Raw genomic sequence first — 8603 nt, forward strand, 5'->3', positions numbered from 1 at the left:
ACAACTCCCCACACGTTATCATTACATTATCATTACAGCATTATACTCACAAACAGCATACTAACTTATCACACAACTCCCCACACGTTATCATTACATTATCATTACAGCATTATACTCACAAACAGCATACTAACTTATCACACAACTCCCCACACGTTATCATTACATTATCATTACAGCATTATACTCACAAACAGCATACTAACTTATAACACAACTCCTCACACATTATGATTCCATTATCATAACAGTATTATACTCACAAATACTTATACACAACGATTACATCATCTTTATCGTTACATTGTTATACTCACGTACATTTTACTACCTCCTGTAAAAACATTACTATCATTATCATTACAGTATCATACCCACACGCAACACACACCATCATTAATAGCATTATCATTACATTGGTATATACACGTACAACTCACTAACTTATTAGTAGCATTATCATTACATTGTTATATTCACGTACAACACACTAACTTATAAATAAACCATCATCAGAAGCATTATCATTGCATTGTTATATTCGCGTACAACACACTATTTCATACACTATCATTAGAAGTATTATCATTACATTGTTATATTCACGTACAACACACTAACTTATAAAACCATCATTAGAAGCAGCATCATTACATTGGTATATTCACAACACACTAACTTATAAAACCTTACCAATTCTATACACAGCATCACATATTACTCGCATTCACATATACTTATCTTTCAAACCTTGGGTCCAGGGGCCTGTTTAACGAAATTTTAACTAAGATAAAATCCAAATTTTAGTAATTTGATTGAATAATATTATATTGATTTAAGTGCTTAGTCAATCCAAATTGAAGTATCTACTAAAATTGGATTTTATCTTTAGTTAAAATTTCGAGAAACAGGGATATGGACTGGGGTTATTTCACATATACTTATAGTTAAAACATTGGGTCCAGGACTGGGTTATTTTAAACATACCTACCTTTAAAACCTTGGGTCTAGGGTATTTCTAACACACATACCTTTAAAACCTTGGGCCCCAAGACTGGGTAATTTCACAGTTCAATCAATAGATGCTAATACTCAAGATAAAATAATTAATTGAACGTCCTTTCGATTAAAACACAGATTCTATTTCGTTTCATTTTTTATAGTTCAAAATTTCGTTTTACTTGTCGTTACTACACTAGGACCTGGAAGAGTTGTTATATAACCCGCGTTCTGTTTGATGTGAGGGATTAGCAATGAAACTGTCTATTACGGCGAGTATTTGGCGCCGAACTGTAGGTATCCCACTAGAAACATCAACGCTGAGTGGGTAATCAGATATCTGACGTCATAGGGCCAAAAGCCCCTCGTATGACCCCTGACACGACCTTTCATTACAATCGATCATGTAGTGGGTGCCATCAAAAATATAAAAAACGAAACGAAATATAGATCTGTGTTTTAATCAAATTGACTCACGTCAACACAGAATGAAAAAAAATATTTTAGATGTATCTTTTCTAAGTCATCATTTGAGGTAAAACAGATTGAATACTTTGAATAATTTTATTGTAAAAATTATCAGCTATGAAACTTAACTGTCCCGTATTACAAGCATAAAATAAAAATAAATTGTCATATAATTTAAAATGAAAATATTTGAGAAAATCAACCTAGCCAAATATTAGAAAGATGAATGGATAATCAAGGTCTTTGGTATCATGTTCACATTTTGCTTAATGACAATATTTTCATTTTGAATCCCCAAATTTCATATAATCCCAGTCAAAATCAGATATTATTATATCACATATTCTCCAGGGAATATTAAACCAAGCCATAGGCTAAAACAATAACTAATACGTATGTAAGTGTAGAATTTCCATTATCAAATTTCTAAAGTCTTATATAATTTCCGTCAAAATCAAGTATATCATATTTCTTCAGTGATTTTTAGGCTAACCCTAACCCTAACCCTAGCTAGAAGAATTACTAACACGTGATTACGCGGATATTATTTATCAATAGCGTCTTTAGTTGAATTGTGAAAAAGGGGTATAAATAGAAACTTGTATTTGTTAAAGGTTATTACACAGATTTAATGGACACCTACCATCAACCAGAATAGTTACTGTAACACTCAGACTTGGAATACCACCATCATAAACTATGATTCTAATTTGGTATGTTCTTTGTTGGTGATATCTCAGTTTAGAGTTTAGTCCCACTTGTCCAGTGGTCATATTTACTGTAAACACCTCTTTCTCCGCGACCCCGTTTAAATCTGAAATGACACAGACGGGGATTCAAATTCATAATCAACATAGCCGTGCAATGGAGTCTCGTGGTTAAATTTCCATATCAATAAATAGGCGGAAGTTGTTTACCGGAAGTCATTCGTAATAGACTCCAAACAGTGATAATAATAATATGTCCATTTATATAGCGCTGGTTAGTGCTAAATGATAAGGCCAGCTCATATGTCAAGAGATGTAAACAGGGCTAGCGCTAATTCCAATCCAAACCCTAACCGTGGACCTAGCCTCAATGCTTACGCTAACCCTAACCTACAATCTTGCCAACAATTATGTGCCCTATCCTTGTTTACATCTCAGCGACCCTGACAAAGATTTAGCCATATAGTGCTACATTCCACACTCTGTCGCTTACACAAACAAAGTTATGTTTTATTGGACTCTCCAAACATTGTTTAGTCGTGTCTTGAAACAGGGCAGTAACAAGCATGATTTGAGGTTTTCGGGTAGATTATTCCATTTTGTTGCTCCTAGCTGCGAGTAAGTTGAACGAGATCCTAGAATGTTTTTACGAAAACAAACAAATCGGTTTTGATTTCCGATAACTTATTTTAATTGGTATGTGACGTGTAGGTCTCGACTTATAGTATTTAAATCGGTTCTCGATAAACGTGACGATTGGCCTCCCAAGATTGCCGAAGAGCCGAGGAATGAAAAAACAAAAATAATTTTTCTTCATTGTGATGTCTCATCCCCAACATATGTTGTCAGTAACAACTTAATATTGAGATTTTAAGCGGCATGGCAGTCTTTAAAGAGTATGAAAACGACAAGTACACGAAACAAAGTGCCCAGACTTCGGACTCGTTTTAGAATGCCGTTGACAGTTCCTACATATCACATAGACTGTGCGTCCCTATTAAAAATGTCCACATAATGTTTATATTAACGTGTTATTCAAAACAATATTTATTAATGTCATGCATATCAGTTCATTCATGCGAGGACACCATTTTAAAAATCCAATCGCATATCGCGAGCAAGTTTTAAGATTTGCATTATAGATTTGGTAAATCGTCATCTAGGAGAAACAGATTGAGCTAATTAGTGCGGTAAATGTGATTTGAAAATCGATTAGCCATAATCGGTATCTCGTAAACCAGATTGTATCTTGGAACAAGAAGATTGTTTGTTTTTTTTAAAAACTTAATCTTAAGTTTCTTGATGAAAACGCTGATAGATAGATTTTGAGAGATGGTATCTAGAAAAATCAAAACAAATTAAACACTGTAGACCATCTTTATTATCGCAGTCGGAACAGAATTGTAGGACGTTAAACCCCATTTCTTTTCATTCCATTCCTGTCCCTAGAATGAGTTCTATAGGTGTACTGAATGATCTGTTAAACTTTTGGTCGGGTCTGTTTATAATTAATATACCCACCGTCCATCTTATAAAATATCTTGTTCTCCCCTGAATCGGAATCAATACAACGAATCTTCACATCTAGTCCAAGTCGTGAGATGTCTTCTATTATACAAGGATTATACCTGATACAGGTATTATAATTGGGTATGCATACCTGTAATAAATACAAAACAATTAGATACACGACCGTATATTTGTCAGGTTCACGGTGACTCAGTGAGCAAAGCGTTCACTCACTAATTCAGAGATCTCGGTGTTGACGGCAGAGAAAGTTCCGTGGGATATTTCAGCGTGTTTTCCCCTTCTCGCTGGTGCACGATGAAAGCGACTATGACTCGTCTCAGTTCGGGCTTTAAGGAAATTCTTAAAGTCCTGTATACACGAGATCTCGGCTCCAGACGAACGACTAGAGACCTTTCATTGCCAAGCCCGCCGTCTTATACCACAAACAGGCACCACGGTGGTTCAGTGAGGAAGACATAGGCTCGCTAACCGGGGGGTTCTATGTTCCATGCTGCGTTGGCCAACAAAGTTCATCGGGGATTTTTCCGGCGTGGTTCCATCTTGTCAGTGACACCCTATACAAAGTAATATTAGCCTGGAAGATCTGGAGGAACCTTGTCGGTGCAGAGCACCCTGACTGAACCCTTGATCGCCCACATAGTATTACAGCGCCATATTCGACGATCTACATAAAACAGAGAGAGTGATAAATGGGGTTTAACGTCCACTCGACACTAACTAGGTCATTCCCGGACTAACTAACATGCTTCAATTGTATTTAGCAGTGGGAGGAAACCGGGGGATCCGGAGAAAACCCACGAGGTTGGACAAGCGACACTACTACTTTTCACGTCGAATCTAAATCACTTGACTCATTGTCGACCAACCACCCTATACATAAAACATTGAATGTTAGTAATATGTTTGAAAGTTTAAATGGTTAATGCTAAATGATAAGGCCAGCTCAATTTGTCGACGTAGGTCACGTGATGTAAGCAGGGCTAGCACTAATCCCAACCCCAACCCTAACCCTGGACCTAGCCTCAATGCTAACTCTAACCTACAATCTCGCCAACAAGCACGTGCCCTAACCTTATTTACATCTCAACGACCTTGACAAAAATTGAGCTGGCCTTAACAAATAGATTTAGCAAGTCTAAATATAGTTACCGGAGGTTCATTTATCTCAGTCACATTAACTTGTATAGTTGATCTAAAATTAAAACTTGGACTACCGCCATCATACGCTATGATTTTAACGTCATATGATGAGTGTTGATCATAATTTAATCCAGACTTCAGACTTAGTTGTCCAGTTGTGTTTCCAATCTCAAACGTTCTTAAGACTGGGTCGGTGTTGTTTACTAAAAGTTCAAAGATATTTGAGTTAAACATAGGTTGCCAGACAACGAAACATTCGCTTACCACAAGCTTAATCGTCTGTGTTTTGAAATATAATTTCTTCGGCATCACAGCAAATATGAAACCATTTCAAAGAAACTCCAAGCATAATTTCTCAAATGTCCAAACCTCTGTTACTTTATATGATAAGCAGGTTTGGAGGAAAAGGGCGATAAATATGCGAAAAATTGATGATACACGACTACTTTAATAGGTATAGTTCACCATAGTCTACGATTGGAGATAAAGTCAAGAACAAGGTTGTTAAGCAAAGGGTTATAACTCTGTATGACTTATGACGGGGCTCATTCTTATAGCAAGTTCCCGTCTTCAATAGCCCAGTCAGGGCAAACAGTAGGATTTTAAACCCCATTTAATTTATAATACGTTAAACACTCCCAGCCGATTTTAAAACAAGTTAAACAGTTCCAGCTGATGTTTCGTAATAAGGAAAATCACTCTACCAGTACTTGATGTGTGTCTAATGGGAATCTCATTATCTACTGCCACCGTTATAATCATTGTCTACTGTAATCATTACCATTATCTATCTACTACTGATTATTGTTATCATTCTACTTTTAGAATATATATAGAAAATCGTTGATCTCAGGACCATATATGACGAGAGTCTGATTTGGTAACAAAATAGATATTTGGTCTGATCTTAGTGTTATACAATTGCAGATTCTTGTAAAAGAGAAATATACCTACCATCCATTTTAAAATAAATTTCTCCATTTTCACCCGAGTCTGAATCGTTACATTGAATGGTGACCACATCACTTCCATTAATCGCATCTTCTGATATACTCGTGTTATAATATGGTGTACACAGCTGTGGAATATAAGAACAAAACCATCAGTGTCAGATCAAACTAGACGGTAACCTCGGTGAAAAGATTCACGGCGTAATTGTTTCAAAAATCTTGTAATACTCTTACAGTCGGTGTAAAACTACAATCTGGTTAACATACAGATCTATATTTCGTTTGGTTTTTTTGGGGGTTTTTTGTACGTGGCAAGGAGTAGGGTCGCCTGTCCAACCTCGCGGGTTTTCTCCGGGTCCTCCGGTTTCCTCTCACTGCTAAAAACCCCTACGCGCAAGCGAATTATGTAAATAAAATTAAACCATATGTTAGTCCCGAAATGACCTAGTTTCTGTCGAGTGGACGTTAAACCCCATTTCTCTCTCTCTCTCTCTCTCTCTCGTTTTTTTTTTATACTTTCGATGGCCTCTACTAGATGAAGATCTGACCAGTGAGGGATCGCGACAGGTGTCATACGAGCGGCTTTTGATCCTATGACGTCAGGCATTGATTAATCAATCAGCGTTGACGTTTCTAGTGGTTTATCCACAGTTCCGTACACAGCGCGCAAAGAACTCGTCGTAACGAACCGTTTCATTGGCTAATTCTTCACATCATCCAGAACGCCTGTTATATAACAACTCTTCCAGATCCTAGTGTTGTGAAGACAAGTAAAACGAAATTTTGAACTATAAAAACGAAACGAAATAGGATCTGTGATTTAACCAGATTGTGTAAAACTGCAAATCACTAATAATATCAAATTGAGTCAAAATCATTATGCTTGACAAAACAAACGCGGCCCCAACTACTAAAACAATACCCACAGCACACTAATACAGATGGCATTAACACATAGTGCGATAAAATGTCAAATTATTACGTTCAGCAGTGTCAGGTGTTTTTTGTTTTGTAGAAATGGGACGAGGTTAACACTCAGACTATAAATAGTAACACACCGGCATACTAAACTTAGGCTGTTTGTCTACAATTAGCTCCGCTGGAGAACTGGAGAACAAACACTAAGCTAGTTGACCGACATTTTAATTCCTAAATCGACCACATATTAGAGAATTTTACGAATTCCGTTAAGGGTTTATTTAATCTTTGTGTGTGTGCGACAGATGTGAAACGAAAGTAGAGTCAATTTATAAAAACAGTATACTAATTTTGCATATGGTGGCCATTTAGAACAGAGATCTATTTTTTAAGTAGATAGTTCTCCGTGTGCGGAATGACATACCGGTGGATTGTCGTTAACATCTGTTACATCAATAATTAGATAACTGGTTGTATTTTTAGGTTCTCGTGGATCCAGATCCCAGGCTGTTATATTTAATGTGTAGTTTTTCTGTAATTCATAATCTACTGGATAAACTAAATACACAGCACCAGATACATTATCTAAATACCATGGTAATGTGTTCACGTCACCTGTAATATACAACATACGATATATCAACTTCCAGTTACCATGGTAACATATTCATTAGATACACCATAAAATACCATGGTAACGGGTTGACATCACCTGTAATATATATAGATAGAGAGAGAGAAATAGGGTGTAATGTCCACTCGACTAGGTCATTTCGGAACTAAAGTATGGTTCAATTTTATTTCAATAATTCGCTTGCGCGTAGGGGTCTTTAGCAGTGGGTGAAACCGGATGACCCAGAGAAAACCCACGAGGTTGGACAGGCGACCCTACTACTTGTCACGTACAACCGGGGAATCGAAACCACGCCAGTTGACTCAATAATGCACGAGCTATCGACGCCGTGGGATGTCTCACGTAGACCTATACTGTACGTGAACTTAAATGCCAGTCTTCTTAGACAGAGTTAAAAGAGGGCGCTAGTATTACTTCTATGAAACAGATTGCGATCTTGTCTGCGATATCATCCTAGGTGAAAGCGAGCGGACGTTAAACCCCACTGACTGGTTATATAACAACTCTTCCAGATCCTAGAGTAGTAAAGACAAGTAAAACGAAATTTTGAACTATAAAAAATGAAACGAAATAGGATCCGTGTTTTAATCATATCGATAAACAAGAGAGGATAAGAATCAAATACAGCAACTTACCTGGGTTCGTCCAGTGAACTTTAGTCGTAGTCAGATCGAGATCTTTTGATGTGCAGGTAAAAACCAGTTCTCCAATCGGCGTATTTTCACTGACGTTAACGTGGGTTGGGAGTTTTTTAAAATTTGGTGGTCTTTCGTTTTTATCTGTCACGTGAACAGCTATTACAACAGTTACACTGAACTGATGAAGACTGGAATCCGTCACTATTATAAAAAACTATTAAATAATATAAAAAAATTATAAATAACTCACCTTCAAAGGGTTAATTCCTTCCAACACATTTAAATAATACAAAAATTATAAATGACCCACCTTCAAAGGGTTAATCCTTTCCAACACATTTAAAAACACTTTTGCTTGCAAGCTAGTCTGGGCAAAATTATAAATGACCCGCCTTCAAAGTGTGATTCCTTTTCAACACATTTAAAAACAATTTGGCTTGCTATCTTTAAGCTAGTCTGATTACTTCCATTAAAAATTAAATTGTTGTTTAAAACCTTCACCCTCAAAAAAAGGGAACCTCCATAAACGGAGCCAAATAATGTCGTGAAAAATAAGAAATACGACTAGTATTAAAGGAGCTAAATCTCTAATATTTGGGATCTGCAAATTGACACA

At 36.6% G+C, this 8603-nt stretch overlaps 2 long non-coding RNA genes across 2 annotated transcripts; both read right to left on the bottom strand.

Annotated features, from left to right (window-relative positions):
• Nucleotides 1–2032: 2032 nt before the first annotated feature.
• On the bottom strand, nucleotides 2033–5014 carry LOC126819533 (uncharacterized). The gene is made up of 3 exons (XR_007679647.1): nucleotides 4857–5014; nucleotides 3699–3837; nucleotides 2033–2284 (listed from the first exon to the last, which is right to left on the bottom strand). It is a non-coding gene; the product is annotated as an uncharacterized LOC126819533 (long non-coding RNA).
• Nucleotides 5015–5822: 808 nt separating this feature from the next.
• Nucleotides 5823–8180, bottom strand: LOC126819527 (uncharacterized). The gene is made up of 3 exons (XR_007679646.2): nucleotides 7985–8180; nucleotides 7140–7330; nucleotides 5823–5925 (listed from the first exon to the last, which is right to left on the bottom strand). It is a non-coding gene; the product is annotated as an uncharacterized LOC126819527 (long non-coding RNA).
• Nucleotides 8181–8603: the final 423 nt, after the last annotated feature.

Source organism: Patella vulgata, chromosome 1 (assembly GCF_932274485.2).
Source record: "Patella vulgata chromosome 1, xgPatVulg1.2, whole genome shotgun sequence".
In the NCBI taxonomy this organism is placed as follows: Eukaryota; Metazoa; Mollusca; class Gastropoda; family Patellidae; genus Patella; species Patella vulgata.